Source organism: Antennarius striatus, chromosome 5 (genome assembly GCF_040054535.1).
Source record: "Antennarius striatus isolate MH-2024 chromosome 5, ASM4005453v1, whole genome shotgun sequence".
Lineage (NCBI taxonomy): Eukaryota > Metazoa > Chordata > Actinopteri > Lophiiformes > Antennariidae > Antennarius > Antennarius striatus.
The window spans coordinates 23,207,296-23,226,101 of record NC_090780.1 but is presented as its reverse complement, the minus strand read 5'-3'; the positions used below and the strand labels follow the sequence as shown (position 1 = coordinate 23,226,101).

Below are 18,806 nucleotides of genomic sequence, written 5' to 3'. Positions count from 1 at the left end.
ACACACAAGGGCAAAAAGTGCACATATATATTAAGAGGCAGAAAAAAGCCATTGTTGGAGCCGGGGAACAAAGGAAGCTGGGACAATGGGGGAGAGGCTGACAAAAGCCGCCGGCCGCAGGAAACAGGCCAGATAACAATGCCAGCGGAATGTGCCGACCAACCCCGGAACACACACACAAAAAAAAAAAATTAGAGTGCCACCGCTCTGTGGAAACATAGTGATGATTTAGACTACCCCAATACCTCACCACCACCCCCACATCCCAGCAGGCACACTGCGGTTCTGAACAAAGCCACCTGTCTGCCAGGGTCCAGCAATGATGTATACACTGTGTGCGTGTGTGTGTGTGTGTGTGTGTGTGTGTCAGTATTTAAAGCTGCACTAACCAATGTTAGTAAAGAACCAGAAACTGTAAAATCCAAGCCGTTTCCTACGACCTGAGATGCAAAGGATTCAAACCCAGCTAGAAATCTTCCCCACGCAGGAAGTGACACGTAAACGGATCAAGCGCGGCAACGCGCACATCTTAAAAACAATAGTTAGGAAGTGGAGAAATACGGACCGTGCCATCAAGTCGTGCATCTAAAGCAGAACTAAAGCCGATCGATTTCTCTGCTGGACCGAAAAAAAAACCCTTAAAATGAAGAAGTTCAGCATAATATTTACATTCTGTTCACATTGTCTGCCACCCCCAGACTCCATTGTCGTTTTTCCTCCAGACTCCCTTGATATTTGAACATATTATAGGCTGTAGATGGTAAAATACTCAAATTCCTTGCCGTTGAAAATCGAGAGAAACATGCATATTTTCTCAACCTCTACCCATTTCTGCTTTTGAAATATTCCTCTTTATCTGTTTTATGGCCCAATCATGTTTTACCAAAGCTGTTGAGGCATGAAATTTATGAGAAAGAACTGACGATGCTCCATCCATCGCCGTTCAGTTTCTGACTCCACTTTGCCCACTTTGACATCCAATAATGGACAAAAAGATGACTTGCAAACTGTCAGCGACTACTATCTTGGAAAATCTAGGGAGATTGACTCATACTTGGAAAGAACCTTGAGTGGCTGCTGGAACTGCAGCTGACAATGTTTCTGCATTGGCTTCATTGTTCCTCCCTTTAGATATAATGTAGTGTGTTATAAAGTTTGGTATGAAACGGTTTACTGTTTCATCTGAGCATCTAATAAACATACATGTGTAATTAATTATCAGGAAATCCCCATTATTAGTCAGAAATGCTGTTTTTACTGCCCGGTAACTTCCAGGTGTGCCACCACAACAATAAGGAGAACCATGTGTGGAAGTGTTTGTGTTGGAATTGTGTGTGTTTCCAACACAGCAATCATTTATATTGTGATGTAACAGAATAATAATTCGGTAACTTCACACCAGTAAGGAGCTTAAGCCTGAGTGTTTGCTATTTTCAGGTGTGGGGTGCGGTTTGGCTGAGCATGAGCGTGGAATGAGAATGGAGAGGTGGGAAATGTCTAGCCAACATTGCAGCAGTATCTACAAGTGGCAATGGGGGGGGGGGGTCATGTGTGTATGTGGGAGAGAGAGAGGGGTGGGGGGGTTGGGGTTTTGTCTCACGCTTTAAGTTATTCCTGGGTCTCCTCGCCTTGGTCCACCGAGGCCAGACTGTAAGAGTTGCCACAGGTGGCTGTCACACGCTTGTGTGTGCAAGACTTACACACACACACACACACACACCCACACACACACACACACACACACACACACACAGAGGTATGTGGACAATCTGGCGATGACAGCAAAGAATGCATCAAGGTGTGTGTGTGTGTGTTCGTGTGTGTGTGTGTGTGCATAACGAGAACACAAGGTTTTGGTTTTTTTTAAACAATGCCTTCAGCATCTTACTGAGAACAATGTGAACCAGTCAAGGTTATTGCTTCCCTCCACATCAGCCTCATCTACTTAAACACACTCAGCCTATCTGCAGCTGACTGCACCCGTGTGGAACCTGACCTTGTATGTATGTATGTAGTGTGTGCTGCATGATTTGAATAGCTTCGCCTTCCTACGAGGTTATCCTATTGAGCCCTGTTTTCCGACCTCCTGTTGCTAGGCTTTTATAGGCACTCACCACATGCCATAAGAAATCACAATAAAACAGACCTCGGAGCAGCTGTTGAGGTAAACAGAGTAGAACAAAGTGACCAAAATGTGCCATTGAGGGACTTCTGCAGCGCTTTTCTCTCATTCGAAGCATTTAAAACCAGGGAAAAGCTGACGGTAGTGGCAAGTTTGGCCATGTGAGACTTTTTTTTTTTCTGGTGTTTAGTTTTTTTGGTGCAAATCGAAGATGTGATCAGCGTCATTAAACCGTGCGTGCAGGGATACCTGTTTGACTGGACTGGAAACTAAAGCGTTAAAGTCAGACGCTTTGAATTTGCGACAATTACAAAAACTCTGCAGTTGGATATGATTCAGACAAACCACCATCGAGTTTGGAGTTTCCTGTTCTAAATAGAGATTTTTAAAAAAAACTTTTCCATGCAAGACTTGAGAATTTAAGTCCTGACATTAAGTAACAATTCAATGTTTAATTGAATTTACTTAATTACTTAAGTTACTTAATGTTTAACATTAAGTAACAATTCAGAATGACTAATTATTAGTTATTTCCCTCCAGCTTGTGAAATGCATCCAAGTGCTTTTAATGTCTCTTCGGATTGTTGAAATTTATTCATATTTTTAGTTTTATTGAATGAATGAATGAGTTTATTCATTTCGAACAACAAAAACAAAACTAACAATAATAAGCAATCATAAAAACATCGGAAAGGTTTGAAGAAAAGGAGTAGGAAGAAGTGTAAACTTGTTAAACTCCTACCCCCCCTTTTTTTTCTCAAAAATACTCAAAAAAAACTCACAGCAAAATACTTTTTACAAAATACTATTTACAGAAGTGAATCAAATAATTTCTACTGCATAGTCACAGAATGATGAAATAAAAAGGAAAATAAGTAAAACAGAAGGAAAAAAGTATTTATAATTATTTACTATGAATTATTATTTCATTATATTTATAAAAATATTATTCAAGGCCTCGTTTTAGGAAAATACTACTGCTGACAGTACATGACATGGCAAAATTTTGAATAGTTCCACGAACAATTACTGTACAGTGTCACTTACAAAACTCAGTGTATTGGTATGAAAATGAGTCCTGCCGTACCCTTCGACAGAAGAAAAGCAAAAGTAAGAATGTCACATGACAGCTGATGAACTTACAAACAATGGAGGCAATTATGACCTCATAATCTAGAGCGGTTAAAGATGATGCTTGAAACTACGTTACAAAAGAGCTCAGACAAAAGTATGAACAATATGTGCTTAAGAACAAAAGCTGCGCATAATAAGAGAAGAAAAGCTGCAATATGCAAATGGGGAACTGGTTGCACTCTAGAAAGAATTCGTACTAAACCTGAACTGTATGTCTCAATGTACTTCAAGAGATACCTCTATGTAATTAGAAAGACAATAAATCTTACGCCCCTTTTTAAGTGCTACTTTGGGTTTACGTTTATGACATATTAATCATGTCCGAAAGGAAACTTTCTCTTCCAATTTTATTTCTTTTTGCGATAAAAACCAGTCTGACAATTAAAAATGTTCAACAATCGCCCGGATGACTGTACTTGCAATCTGTCAGCGCTGGATTCATGAAGAACTATCACTCATGTCTGCACATTACAAAACAACCTGTAAGTCTTTCAGCCTCGTTTAGCTCAATGTTTTGATTGTCTTGCCCACAGCAGTTAGTAGAGCAAATATGAATCAACAGGCCTTCTTAAACAGAGATCCCTCAACAGCGCCGTAACAATGACTTTTTCTCCGTGACGCCTTTTGTTTGTTTATCTGGAACAATGGACAGCTGAACAACAGTCTGTCTGTGACGTCTCGCATGTGTGTCTAGCAAAGCTTTGTAAGCAATGGATTAAAACGGCAAAAACAATCATTTCCCATCCTCAGTACATGGCAGTCCAAGGGTAAGGAACTCGATATGAATGTTTTTTTTCTCCATATTTGCAAGTGGCGGCTCTCAGGTCTTCCAGTAGTCAAAATGTCTGAGTTTACACAGATTCTCCGATTCTGGGCCTTTATGTCCTCCATTGTCCAAGCTTGGACATCTTCTTGATCATCTTAGTTACTTACAATTGGGTAATATTGTTTTCTTTCTTCTGAAACAATATTTTTTCTACACAAAGTAAGATTATATTTTAGCATTTCCGCTAAATATTTATGAAACCGACTAACTTTTTTTGGCACTGTGCAAATATCAATTAGCATCAATTAGCCATGTATTCATGGGTTGATACCCCCAGAGAAAAAGATTGCTTTCCCACTCTGCATTCATGTCCTATGTATATGGGCACATTTTCAGAATTAAGGGAGGAAACAGAGCATTACCTCTACAAACGGTTGGGGGCAGTGCAGCGAAAATTAAAGCAGGACATGACAAATGTGTGAAAACGCAATAAAGAAAAGGGAAGTGATAAAAATTTGCATCCTTGTCACAATGCAGTTTTTTCCACCTTTTATTAATTTCGTCTTCACAGTTTCCCACAAAAGGCCAACTTATTATAAAAAGAAACATTTGACTCTTTATTGCCCTCTAGTGGATGCAACGATTCCATCGTAAAAGATAAAAGTACTGTACATGGGCATTGACTGACACGCCGACTGAAACAGACATATCGGTTTTCGTATGTAAATGGTGTTTAAACAAGCCTTTAGATGGAAGGGGTTCTGTGGTTTGGGGTGAGCTGAGTGTCAAAAAGAAGCCTATTGTGGTTCAATGTCAGTCTGACCAGTAATGGCTGTGCTGCGACAGAGCTACACTTGTCTTTTTCCCCTGCTGTGAACTGAATGCTCCTGCCGCAGCCAAGATGAAGAAAGTGGACGAAGGGAAAATGTCTCTGCCCTCAGATAAAAATCAACTTGTCTCCTTTGAACACTGAAACCTTACAATTCCCAGGACATGGAATCACTTCACACAAAAACCTTCAGTTACCCAACAAGTTGTAACACGTCAAACCTAACATCTACCCCCTGGGGTATTGGCAATGCAAATCCCTTTCATTGTTCTCCTTTGCTTTTCTTTTCTTCCTTTGTTTCCTTATTCCTTCTCTCAGTGTTTTTCTTTCTCTGTTGACAGAAGCAGCTTGTTGGGTTTGGTCCCTGTCACTTTCTGGCTGGTGCCCGAGGCAGAGAAGCAGAATGCACAATGGTAAAGGAGAAAGAGAAGAAGAGACAGACATAAGCCCGTCTTGGCAATGAAGGGCGGCTTTGGACATCTAAAAAGTTTATGTGATGACAAACGGCTAAAGGAGTTATTGTCAACTCTGAGACTGACGTCTGTAATGACAGAGGGTTTCCTGTGGGAACGTCTCAAAGTCGGAAAATCACAACAAGCTCAAGCTCAAAAGTCCATTAAACACAAGAGCGCTCAACAGACTGCAGACATCTGCAGAGGCCAAACTATCCCGCATGCAGGAGATCTGCGGAAATCCAAAATGAAACCAGACTTGCCTGGATGTCCTCCTAAAAGTTTAAGAGATGACTTGTAGTTGTATAAATTTGTTACCGGCTAAAACAAAGTCTTTAACTTCTAAGGAATGATCAAATCCAGTGGATATTTGAGCGTGAGCCTGAACTGGGAATTAGTGGACTAAATATCTAAATTTGACAGAAATGTCTTGATTCTGGAGATTTAAATACAACTGTCTTGGTTACACAGGACAATTGGCCTTATAAAACAAACTAATGGATATGAATGAGAACAATGTCCTTGGCTGAACGAACAATGAGAGATTGTTCGCTCACACACTGCACACTTCTACGAAGTTTAGCACAAATAATTTCAGCCAATGTGCAAATTTAAAGAATGTGGAAACAAAACCTGAGCTCTTTCCTGCTCATGCATCCATTCCTTCCAATAAATTATTGGGAAACTAGTTGTCACACGATCAAACCAGTGGACACAGGTGAATTCATTACCTCTTCACCAGTAAGACATTTGCAAGAGATTTTTACCCAATTGTCCCTTTGTCGATCACGTTTTATGCCAGAACTGGGGCAATAAGTTTCCAGCTTTCTGTGCTTGTTAAAACAAGTAAGAACCGAAGCATAAATACGTGTTTGAGGAGATGTTTTACAGTTAGTAGTACAGTATTTATTTAGAGACAATAAATGAGCCATTATTTTCTACTAGCCTGGTGCCCGTCTGCCCACAGGGCATGGCTCCGTCTGTCATGGCAAGAGCCTCTGGCAAACCGAAACAAGGTTGAAAAGCACCACACCTCGACGAAAAAAAACAAACATTCCCATAATCCAACCGTGACTCGTCTGGATTCTTTCAACCTGCATCTTCTCCTTTGACCGAAAATCAGCAGGTGCTTTTGAGTGGATTCTGCAGGTAATGTTGTTTATCAGACATTGGGGTTCTTGCCGAAACATGTCAGTTATGAGAAGAGAAAGAAAATAAGGTAGGTTTAACTGTCGCGGTATCTAAGAACTGCCTTTGGACTTCCACACCAGCCCTCTCATCCCTCCGTCTACTGACCTGCTAGGGAGGAGTGGATGTGGGGAGATCCAACAGCGCTTTCTGACTGGAACAGACCTGCTACCCAAGTCATTGTGACTGCCAATCCCTCCCTGCAATGTCTGTCTTTTCTACCCTTCAGTTACCTCTGACACCCCCCCACCCACATCCTGTCTCTCTACTCAAGAGGGGAAGTACAAAGAGCCTCTTCAAATCTCACCATACAGGGGACTCATTTGCATAATCAACACACTGCTGCAGGTAACCGTCGCCACAAACCTGACGCTCACACAAGCCCACCAACAGGTGTGACACTGTTTTTAACATATCGGCGTTATTCTCACTAATGATTTCCTGGACATATGCCTGGGTAAAATTGAGGTCTTCATAATGATAGACTCCGTTGTTACAGCTGGGGAATAAATGCTAAATCTGAGAGAGACTAACTGTGAGAGACTATCGGACACTTGCACATCAGTTACTAAGTCAACCGCTCAAAGGTGAAGATGTAGCAACCTGGTTATGAAACAAATCTCGTGGAATCTAGTCCTTAATTAATTACAGCAAAACTCCATTTACTCTTTGTAAGTCACCAGCAGGTGCACAACCATGGAGGGATTGAAAGTGAGTGCATGCACCGATTGCACAAGAACTAACACACCTTGACTATGCAGACACCCATGACTGTACAAACACAACCACATCCACATCCAGAGTTCTTGTCAGGCTGTCGGTCTCCATCGACTGAACCGTGAGAACAACTCTGTCACCTTCGGCTCATATGAACAACAGACGGACAGGATGAACCGCGAACCGCTGCATTTGAAGGGATTAAAAAACGAGAAAGACTTACCGGTCCCAAAGAAAACTTGATTCCATGGAAGTGGAAGACAAACCTTCCTTGCCCTGATGTGGATCAACAAGAACCTTAATCGTCACGCACCATCCAGTTTAGAAGGAGTTTTTGAAAGGGAGGTGCGTGGAACATTTCACTTATGTTAGGAGACTAGCAACTAATGAGGAAACTAATTATGAGATACTCATCTGTAGTGCCCTGTGATGTAGGTAGATCATGTTCCCAAACAAGTGTGTTTACTTACGGTTGACTTAACTCGATTGACAAACTTTCATTGTGAGGCATTCAAAATCTTGCTCAGGTGGATTAACTACTACCTCATTGTCATCACCTTGTTGCTGCCAACAACCTGAAACGTCAATCATGACGGAACCGACCTTCAGTTTGGTCTTATCATACCTGACAACACACCTCCAAGCGAACGCCAAATTAGCTTAACCTACGCACGGATTCAACCTTGATTTACACAACTTTTCATTTCGAGCTTCGGCAGTTTACCTCGTTTATACTTACCATGACGACGCACCTGATTGTGAATGGCTTTTCAGCACGATTTCAAGGCTCTACCAAAGAACACTTAACACTGAATATGATGAATAAGGTCGCACTGATAGAAGACGTGTCAAAGAATTGTGCGTTTGTGGTCCTGTTTTCTTTGTTGTTGTTAGTGGAGATGTTGGAAACATGTCCGCACACACACACACACACACGCACACGCACACACATGCATGAGGTTCTTGAACAAATCTGCCTGCTGACTAGGCCTCATTAGAGAATGAGCTCTCAGGACTGGAGACACAAAAGCCTTGCCCTCTTCTCATTTCCTTCCCCTCTCTTCCTCTGTTCTCCTGGTCTTTTGATGTCAAGGGTACTGAACCATATACTCCATAGAGCAAAGAATAGCCTCATCAAGAACACACAATAAGTTTCCACATTTTTTTTTTTTTAATCTCGCAGAGAGATGTGTGTGTGTGCTGGGAAGCGAACATGGGGAGCTACCAGTTCCTGATAAGGTGCTGTTGTTCTGCGGTCGCTGGTCAGTTCATCACACAAAGAGCAGTGTTAGCAGCTCCAGTCCAGATAGAGACGTGACAAAGACGACATTTTACTCCCTCTTGTTCCCCTCTTTGAGTCTAGGGGCTGCCCCGCTGAGGCCCACTCGCTTCACAACGCCCACAAGGACACCCACTCAGATCCGGTTTACCCCAGTCCACACAGAAAACTGTGGAAGTTACGCACAGACATCCCAATGAATTGCATGGAAAAACTGATGCTTATTTATTATAACGTCAAATTAATACACGCTTTGCTTTTTGATCACAACATGTCCGCTTCCAATGAAAACATCATCTGTGTGTGGAAAATTGGAGCTGTAACAGGTAGTTGCTCTAGAAAGAAGGGGCGAAAACGGTTTTGCATGAAAGACAAACAAGGAAGAGCATTGTGGAGAAATCTAGAGACGATGAAACAAAGCAGCGGTCGCAGGAGAAGCCAGCGCAAAAGTCAACTTTTTTTGGCTCAGCGAAAACTAAACTATTCTACAATAAAGTTTCTCTCATTCAAGATTATGAAGAGTAAACCCAGAGAAACACATCTGTCATGAATAATCATAATAATACAGAAACCCTGAATGACAGATTCTACACAGGTTCAGAGGAGCTAACATTAACGTTACCTCGGAGGTGGAATACTGATTGTAGATGTATGCGGTCCCGCTGCCTGGCTACGTTCTAAACATAGAAAACACAGATAACAGTGTATATACCATGATTGAGAGCTAGCTCCTCTGCTAATCACCCAGAAACAAAACCCATTTAAAACATTCGGCTAATCGTTCCTGCTTTAACGTCATCTGCTAACAATAAAACTTTATGGCGAACACCTTTGACCTTCATGCTGAACTCTCTGACTTTAGAAGCTTTAATTATGGGGAATTATCAATACCCCAAATACCTCAATAAAAACACATTAATGCATTTGCAGTGAATGATAATTAATAATTTGCCCGTGCCATTTATTTAACTTTTAATGAATTGCGAGCTTCACACTTTATAATACTTTACGAATGCATCTAATTGTAGTCGAATACAAAAATACAGGATTGATGTGACTTGATGTTACTTTTAGGTCTTTGATGCATTAACAGCAGTCGTACTTGGTAACCCCCCCCCTCCTCCCTCAGCGCCTGTGGTCACTCTCTCTTCCTGAGGCTTTCTAAATAAGATGTATAAATAGGCCGATGACACAACTGCGCCCTTCACAAAGACACCGAGAGGAGAGAGCAGCTTTAGACACGGACGCTTTATTCTCCTGCTTTTCACAAGCGCAGGTTAAAAGGCAGACTTTTCTCTTTTCCGTGTGCCTTTCCTCCCTCTCATCCCTCTTTCCCTCCCCCTCCTCCCCCCACCTTCCTTCTCTGAAAACAGGTCGTCTATTGTGGCGGCTAGCGAAAGGCTACTGTGGCATTTATCAGAGAGGAGGAGGAGGAGGACGAAGACAAAACACACTCCCAATAAAGAGATAGAACAAGAGAAAGGGAAGAAAGGATGAAGGCCACTTTTTTTCCACTCTTCCTTCACAAAGCAACCCCCCCCCCCACACACACACACACAACCATCCATACCCCTGCTCCTTGAGGCTAGCTCAGACAAAGGAGGCCCGACTCTCACAATGCGACCCCCCCCTTTAAACCGGCACACTTTATATCCTCGCTCCATTCAGCACGGCTTCTGGAGAGTACCCACGTGTGTGTACAACCTATATGTGTGTGTGTGTGTGTGTGTTTTATGGAGTTTGTAATGGTGGTAGTGGGGGTCTCTGTTTGCTGAGGGTCTTAAAGACCAAGGGGCCAAGGCGCTGAGGCGTTACTATGGAAACGCCTTTGAGCAGTAAGGAGCACAACAGGTGATTCTGCCGAGGGTCTGTTCGCCTCAACACTGAGACCACAGGAGGTCGTCAGCGTGCATGTGTGTGTGTGTGTGTGTGTGTGTGTGTGTGTGTGTGTGTGTGTGTGTGTGTGTGTGTGTGTGTGTGTGTGTCTTCGCTGCATACGCTGCAAACAACTTAGTGCCATAGGTCTTAACCAGCTCCAATAAGCCGGAGATCATGTCCCAAGTTGCTGGCCGACTGGCGTAATGACAAGCCACCTGGCCTCACACTCAGGCTCCGCCCACGGACAGGACGACACGTACGAATGTTTAACGCGCGTGGAAGTAAAAAAAAAAACACACACACAAGAGGAACGGCGAGGAAAATGTTTCTTAATCCACCGATTCTTTTGTCAACGGTAACAAAAGACTCCGTGACGAGAGACAGTCTTGAAAAGAAATGCAAATTGAAGAGGCCAGATGAAAGATAAAGAAGTAACAGTAATGGGTAACAATGAACTTGGGAAATTAGCACAAATAAAAAGAAAAAAAATCACATATTTAAGCATTTATAATCTGTATTTTATAATAACGCACCGGATCAAATGGCAATGAGAGTAGAGTCCCTTCAGCTCAAGTCTTCAGAGCTTTAGAGAAACTTGCAGGACTTTTTCTTTTACAGCGACTTTTTCCGCCGTCAGAGACAAACATCCAGCTGAACAAGAGAAAACAAAAAGTTCCTAAACGAAGAATTCACTCTGTAGCACTTCCTCCGTTACACAAAGTGAACGGCGGCAAAGAAGAAGAGAAGCCCATGTGTGAAACTGTTGTTCAAAAACATAGAGAGACCACAGGACATTTATGAAGACATTTATAAAGACCTTGGAATGTAGAATTTTGGAGGAGATCCAGTTAAAGGATGAGTTTCACATCACTTAGTTTCAAATTACCTGTGATCCAAAAAAATTCCACCCCCTGTCCTCCAAATTGACGCGACCCCCACTGACCCTGAAAGTGGTTAAAGCATTCGAACATTTGTATGCTTTAAGGGGCTTCTCCAAACACATACATTTATTTGCATGATGTTGTCATTAATTTGACTAATATTTAGTTTGTGTATCAATTACGGCTGAATCTGATTTGATTTTCAGAAATCATCAAATTTATTGGACATTTGAGCCAAAAATACAAAGAATCCAAGAGCATAAGTTATTGTTATCTGCAGGAGAACAGAGCGAAAGGGCAACAAACAGAGGATGAAGTTTAAAATTAAGATAAGAAGCAACTGGATGTATTTGATTATTAGTTCCGCCATCCATCCCAGTTTTAAATTTTCTTTTAAAGATTTGATGCTCATTATTTAAACTTTGATATGTTTTATCAGATGATGTGACTGCGTGACTTCCAACAAGTTATGTTCACATCCAGAAAGCAGAAAAGGAATAAAAGCTGCTGTTATATCTTGTTTTTTTTCCTCTCTCTGAAATGAGTTATTTAAAAGAATACCAAACATTTTTTTTAAAAGTGAACTTTTTTTATTTTATCCTTTTGGTATGAATATATATATATATATATATATATATATATATATATATATATATATATATATATATATATATATATATATATATATATATATATATATATATATATATATATATATGTATGTATGTACTGTATATATAAACACCTGAATGTGACTTTTAAAAGAAACAAAAGCGGTGAAGAGGATATTATCATCGAGGTTTTAAGAGCAGAAACATGCAAATAAACCACAAACATTTGAATCCAAAAGGCAATAAACACAAAAAAGACGCAAACTATACAACATATAACCTTGACACACGGCTCTGTAGCAAACAGTCGCTAATTTTAATCTCATAACACGGTGATAGGTGGGATTCTTGTGTTGCTTATTAATCCACTTAAGGTTTGGTACAACGGTGCTTTGTTCCAATCCACGAGCCTCTAATGTAAATCAACCAGGAAAATAAAGCACTATGTTGTTAGTTCATGCGACCAATAGCGTGTTTGTGAAAGTCTCATGATCGGAACAGAAATAAACAAATCAACTGGGGGAAAAAAAAAAAGGGATGGCATCAAGCTGAACGTACCTTTATCTTCGGTCACGGCGCACAAAACAACATTTGTTTGAGCGCTCATCTCTGATGTCGATGCAAATCTGCCGGTCAGTTTGAAATAATATTGTACAAAAATATGTGAAACATGTTCCCGGTCGGTGTCAAACTGAGAGCATGTTAATGTTGTCGTAATCCAGCATAGAAAATGATCATAGCAACAACAACAACAACAAAAAACACTCTTCAGACTTTTCTTCTTCTCTCCAAAAGCCCTTAAAACTGAGAGGCAGATTTGAAGGTCACATATATATATATATAAAGCATATAAACCTGCTGCTTCACGCCTTGTATTCTGAACAATACGGGGCTGTTATGTGACAAGCATAATGGGAGCAGTGAGACAAAAGAAACCTGTACTTATGGCTCTTTGACAAACATCAGAACTTAAAAAAAAAAGAAAAAAAAAGACCTACTTCCCAACAAAAGCTTCCCTCTTAGCTGTATATTTAACGGCGGTTTCTTCATGAAATTTCACACTGAATACACAAGTGTGTTTAACACAGGCGAGAACACACAGAGAAAGTTCAGAAACCTCCATTTTTTTTTTCTTCTCCCCTGAATAGAAAGTGTTCTAAAGTGGAAAAGAGAAATACAAGGTTGCTTCTCAAGGATGCTTTTCCCGTTTTCTCTTTCTGGCACAAAACTGATTTACAGCCTGTTGATAAAGAGAAACGCCGCGGTTAGAAGTCCGGTTTTACTCCTGCATCATTAGCGTGTTATTATGAGCTTATGACAGCGGTCACTGACGGACTGAAGGCTCAGGCAAAGCACAGCTGCTAGAATGCGAATGCAAATGGCAAAAAAAGTGTGCAGGATTTGAATGATATCTCAGAAAAAAAAAAAAAAGATTTAAAATTACTATTTTCTTGTAAAGTTGTAAAGTTTTAAGAAATAGGAACTTTAACATCCTGGTTTGGCACAAAAAGAAAAACCATGAAAACCTGTTCTGTATGCAAAAGAGACATCTTACCTGTCTAGATGCTTACAGGGTTGTGTGTGTGTGTGTGTGTATGTCTCTGGGTTTATCATATAAGACACTTATTCACCGCCCCCATGTGTGTGTGTGTGTGTTGCCTATGAAGTTGCCATCCTTTTTTTTTTTTTTTTTTTTTAACCTCCACCTTCCTCTAAGGCAACAGGTGGAAAGAATCATTAAAGACGTCTAGAGAAGGAAAAAAACCACGTGAAGGTCTGAAGATGAGGCAGCAAGGAATGAAAGATCCTCTCCAGGCTTTGTGTTTCCTTCACAGAGAGATTAAATCCAAAAAGCTTCTCCTGACATGCTTAACATCTCAGGTCATTACTGCCCCCCACCCCCACCCCCACCCCCACCCCTCTCTCTCTTGCCTCCGTTTGCCCGAAAGATTAAAAATAAACCAATACTCAGGGGAATCTTGATGTTCAAAGTATGGCCAAGATGTTCTGGCATCAGACAGTTCTCCAAAAAGGGAAGCGTTCCGTCTTGAAGGTATTAAAGTAAAGGATGATTAAAGCGCAGGTATTTAGGGGGTGGGGGTGGGGGGGGGTCACCGTGGCATGAAATGCAAAAGATGCACGGCAAGCTATAGAAACTGTGTGATCTCCACTTTCCAGTGAGGTCGTAGAATAGAACAGAGGGTCCCCATCACCGTCTATGAAGCATGAATAGAAACATGACTTTATAGACTCTCAGCTGACACCACATTAAGTCGTCTCAGACTGCTTGTCAACACCTCCGCAGCATCTCCCACCGCGAGGCCGCGAACGGCTTTAAAAAAAAAAAGCAGCTGCAACTGTCGGGTCAAAGGATTCTCGATCTCGTTTTCAGCCTTTGAAACGTTTTACGATCATCCGTCCAGGAGCGACTCAGAAACGACTGTTGGTCTGTTTATAGTATCATGTCCGACAAAGAAAAAAGGAGAAAAGTAACACGTTTGTGAAGCTGGAAAACTGGAAAAGCTTGTGTCAGCGGAATAAATTAAGTTAATCGACTATCAAATGAGTTGAAATTTAATTGTGCGCTGATTGATTCCGCAACAAATCCAAATGCACTACAAAGCGATGCAGACAAAAGGTGTTTTAACGTTTTTAATTGTTGTTTTTTTCCAGAATGCACGGCTGTAAAAAATTAAAAATGTCAAAATTCAAGGTAATTCCGCAACACCTGAAGGGTGTAAAGAGCTGAAAACATGTCGAGCTGCTGCAGAACGCTCAAACGTAAGGACGACACGGCGCTGAGAAATCCTCTTACTGCAAATAAACACATGATGATTTGCTGTAAACTCTAATTTATTAATTTATGTAGTTTTTTTTTGTCACTTTTTTCAAGGCTGTGTGAAAACAAAAACTGTTTTTCCTTCTTTCTGGAGTGTTTTAAACTATTTTAAAGTTTCAGCACATACACAGCTTGCAGACACACTCATTGCAAATATTGCAAAAGTGCACACACTAACAAGTACGTTCATTATGGCTCAAATTTTCAGTTATTTCTAGATAGAAACAAGGAAAACTGTTGCCTTTAGTTCATTAGTTGTAGTTTTGACCAAGAACTGAATGCGATGAGAAGTTTTGGACTTTTTTTTTTTTTTTAATGATATTGATATTGTAAGAATTTCTGATGATTATTAACTTAACAATTCAATGTTTCAACAAAGTAATAATAATTTTAAAAAAAATAATTAAAGGTATTGGATTTGAATAGCAAAAAAAAATAATAATTTTTTTTAAAAAGATCTTTTAATCCAACCTAAAAATCAGTTTTGCAGTGGATAGAATAAAACACATGACATAATGACATAATTCCACAAACTTGTTATCCCGGCTGACATTTCCTTGCCGTGATAAAACCATTGACTGTCAGACTGTTTATCCGTCAGCCAAGCTGAGTGTCTTAACATTCACTTGTGATTTGTTCTTATGACTCTTCTGAAGGAGACAATGCAGCCAGAGGGTTTTTATTTAAAGAGATCATAAGGCTTCCCAGAAGTCTGCATTGTTCTGTGTGATTGGCTCGGCCTCACACTGCGCTGAAGGAGACACACACCATTCCTCTCCATTGTGACACGTCTCTGTGGACTCCTGGTTCAATAGGATTCAGAGAACAATGTCTAGAGGATATGGCAGGTCAGGAGGAGCGAAGGTGGGGTGTGTGTGTGTGTGGGGGGGGGTAAAAAAAAACCTTTGTTTGCTCATGTTCTTCATTATGGAGAGACGTCCGACGTTAAAAAAAAAAACACGTGCAAACATTCTCGCTTCAAACAGGAACAAAACTACTTGTAATGCAAAAAAAACGACACGTTTGAAAGTCAAAATCGCAAGAAGACGAAATATATTTAAAAAACAAACGTGTGACTAAGTGTCCCGATAACAATACATCAGGGTTTTTTTCTCAGCACCTTGACTGGTGAGGAGTGAATTATAGCTGTTATAGTCATCCAATTTTGTTAATGCTTGTCTGGATTATTCTGTTTCAGCCTAGTTTTATGTGTCACTCAACAAATTACTAGGATTGACATTCAGGCATTTAAGATATCCAATAATATTAATAATATGGGCAAGTTTTTAACCAAATAACACACATTTTGTGACAAGATTCTTGCTGTATCTCTATTTAGATATAGAGAGTCACCTTTCTGTCAGAAAGAACCCGTTTACCTGGAGGGGAGGGTGCAGAGGTGAAGGGTGAAATGCCAAACCACTCCTACAGATTAGCGATTTTTGCATAATAGACGTGAAGCCGCAGCGCTGACAGACGAGCTCTTTGCTCCGCGCCTCCACCGCTCCATCCTGTTCCCTAAACCCAGCTCATCAAACGGCACAATGGAAGCGTGTACATGCAGGTTATAGGGATGTAGCGGCGTGACTGGCGCTCTGTAAGAAAACAAGACGACAAGAACGAAAGGAGTGGCGGCGGTGGCGGCGGCGGTGGTGGCGAGGAGGTTTGAAGATGCTCAATGTGTGCAGAAAGGTCAGGGACTCCCTGCTGACAAACGGTTTGGTACGCGGCCAAAGACGAGTGCATGGAAGTTTTGCACCAACTTCCAACTTCCATTCAACTGTGAGCACCCCAACCCCAACCATAACCTCGCTTCGATTCACACCCCAACCCCAAACACCTTCAGCAGGAGCCCCAGAAAGAACGTTTTGCATCTTGAGGACCAGTTTTGGTCCTCATAGAACTACAGGTCCCAACTCATCTGGTTTGCACGAAGGAGTGGTCTCCAAGGAGTGCACAAGCAACACACACACACACACACACACACACACACACACACACACACACACACACACACACACACACACACACACACACACACACACACACACACACACACTGGCTTAAATCTACAACTTCATTCTCCCTGCCCTTTCTTCCCAGCTGCCCGTCCGTCTGCAACCAGAGCTACACTGTGGGTCTCCAAAGACGACCACATACCCTTATTCCACATGCCAGAGACAAACACTTCTGAAGGACCCTCACGGGACCCCCCCCCCCCTCTCTTCACATCCGATCTTATAAACTCTCAGCAATTTCCCAACGCAAGAACCAGTAAATTCATCCTGGACCTTAGAATAAGCACATTTATGAACCGAAGAGAGTGACAGCTGAATAAAGAAATAAAGAAACGAACACATAAATAAACAAATTCACTCATCCTTAATCTAATTATTCTCTCACTAACTTCATAAACCAGCTGACGTGTGGAAGGAAAAAAAGAAGGTGTTGGAGAAGAAAACGTGGATGCCTGCGTCTGTCCCCTCCGAACCTGTTGATATCCCCTTCATTTGCATCTGCCAACTCAACCGAAACCACCACCATCATCATCATCATCATCATCATCATCATCATCATAACCATCCATCACTCCCCTGTACCAGATAATTGTGTAAACTGCCTATCTGTCACACAGAAGGAGAAATAAAGATGTGACAGATTAGAGAGGATGGAGCTGCTGTGTTGATGCCTTTCCTCATATTTTATAAAAACGCGTCTCTAATGTGAATAAGTTTCATTCCGGAGGAGGGTTTGTAAGTTTTAAAAGGACACATAGACCAAAAGAAGTAGCTCACGACAAAGTTTAGTTTTTCAATCCTGCGCGTTTCGCTCCCACTCACCAGTCCCGGTACGCCCTGCGCGCTCCGCGAGAGACCCCGACAAAACTTGCGTCCTCTTCCAGCCCCCTCACCGCATGCAGAACCAGGCGATGCTTCGGGACAGAGGATGCCCGCTGCCGACTTCTCTGCTCCCGGTTCTATCAGAGTGGGGACAGCCGGTTGGCGGTGAAAGGCGCGGATCGTCGGTAATCTGACGCCTGGCAGCGCAGGCGGAACGCGGCTGCGGTGCGTAAAAGGTTTGGAGACGGCGCAGCGCTGCTCTCCTCCCCTCCTCCTCCCCCCCCCTCAGCCACCCAGCCAGTCAGTCAATCAGTCAGTTAGTCAGTCAGTCACTCCCGGTGACTTTCTGGTCTCGCCTCCCACTTAAAGCGAGGGGGGGGGGTTGGTTTTCCAGGTGGTGGCGGCGAGAGAAACGAACCGGAATGAGCGTCTGTCACCGGCGGCGCGTCAAACTGACACGTAACGACCCGCACTATCGATCGGTCCGCTCATTGGCAGCGAGCGCCCTCTGGTCCGTTTAGAGACACATCCAGTTTACTCACAGCGGAGTTGAATTCACTTCAGTCTCCAGTCTGTTCAACTTTCTGTGTGGCCAATAGGGAGCCAGAGAATAATAATAATAATAATAACAACAACAACAACAACAACAACAACAATAATAATAATAATTATTATTATTATTCACATTATCCAATTAGTTGTTTGGTTTATAGGAAATAAATTTTTTTAAAAATCGAATCCAATTAAATTATGTTTTTGCATCATATTTATTCTTAACGTCTATTAAAGTGTCATATTATTAGACATAAAAAAAATAAAAAAATAAATCAACTGATGAGACATGAATGGAAATTCTTTGCTGAATCATTACAGTAGATGTTATTACTCACTCCTTGTATGAAAAAAACAAAACATACCAGTAACATTCATTTCAGCATTAATGACGTCATTTATTGTTATTTTTTTAAACTTTTCCCTTGAGGTCGCCTCACAGTCGGAGGTTGAGAAGAAAACTAACAAAGGGGGGGGACCCAGGAGACAATACCACCTCATCTTCCTCCTTCAGATGTGAAGAGGAGCGTCTCTCAAGTTCTTCTCATGATGGAAGCTCGTCGGTCACTTGTGTTTCCTTCCTCAGGGCTCCACTGACAATAATTCATCTAGAATGAGGATTAACTGCTCAATGGAGACCTCTGCCTTCTTTGTATATTTCATTTTTTGGTGATGTTCATCTCAAATATCTCATTTAAACCAAACGAAGTCGCCTACA

The 18,806-nt window shown here is 41.5% G+C and overlaps 1 protein-coding gene across 4 annotated transcripts in view; it reads right to left on the bottom strand.

Annotated features, from left to right (window-relative positions):
• The window catches only part of sox13 (SRY-box transcription factor 13), a 31,951-nt gene extending 13,977 nt beyond the window's left edge, over nt 1-17,974 (bottom strand). For 2 of the 4 annotated variants that reach the window (XM_068314664.1, XM_068314665.1), the window contains exon 1: nt 17,537-17,973. The gene's annotated coding sequence lies outside the window, so the exon portion shown is untranslated. Of the gene's footprint in view, nt 1-17,536 lie in introns of all 4 variants that reach the window. The other 2 variants (XM_068314666.1, XM_068314663.1) reach the window with 2 other exon arrangements.
• Between the last annotated feature and the right edge of the window lie 832 nt (nt 17,975-18,806).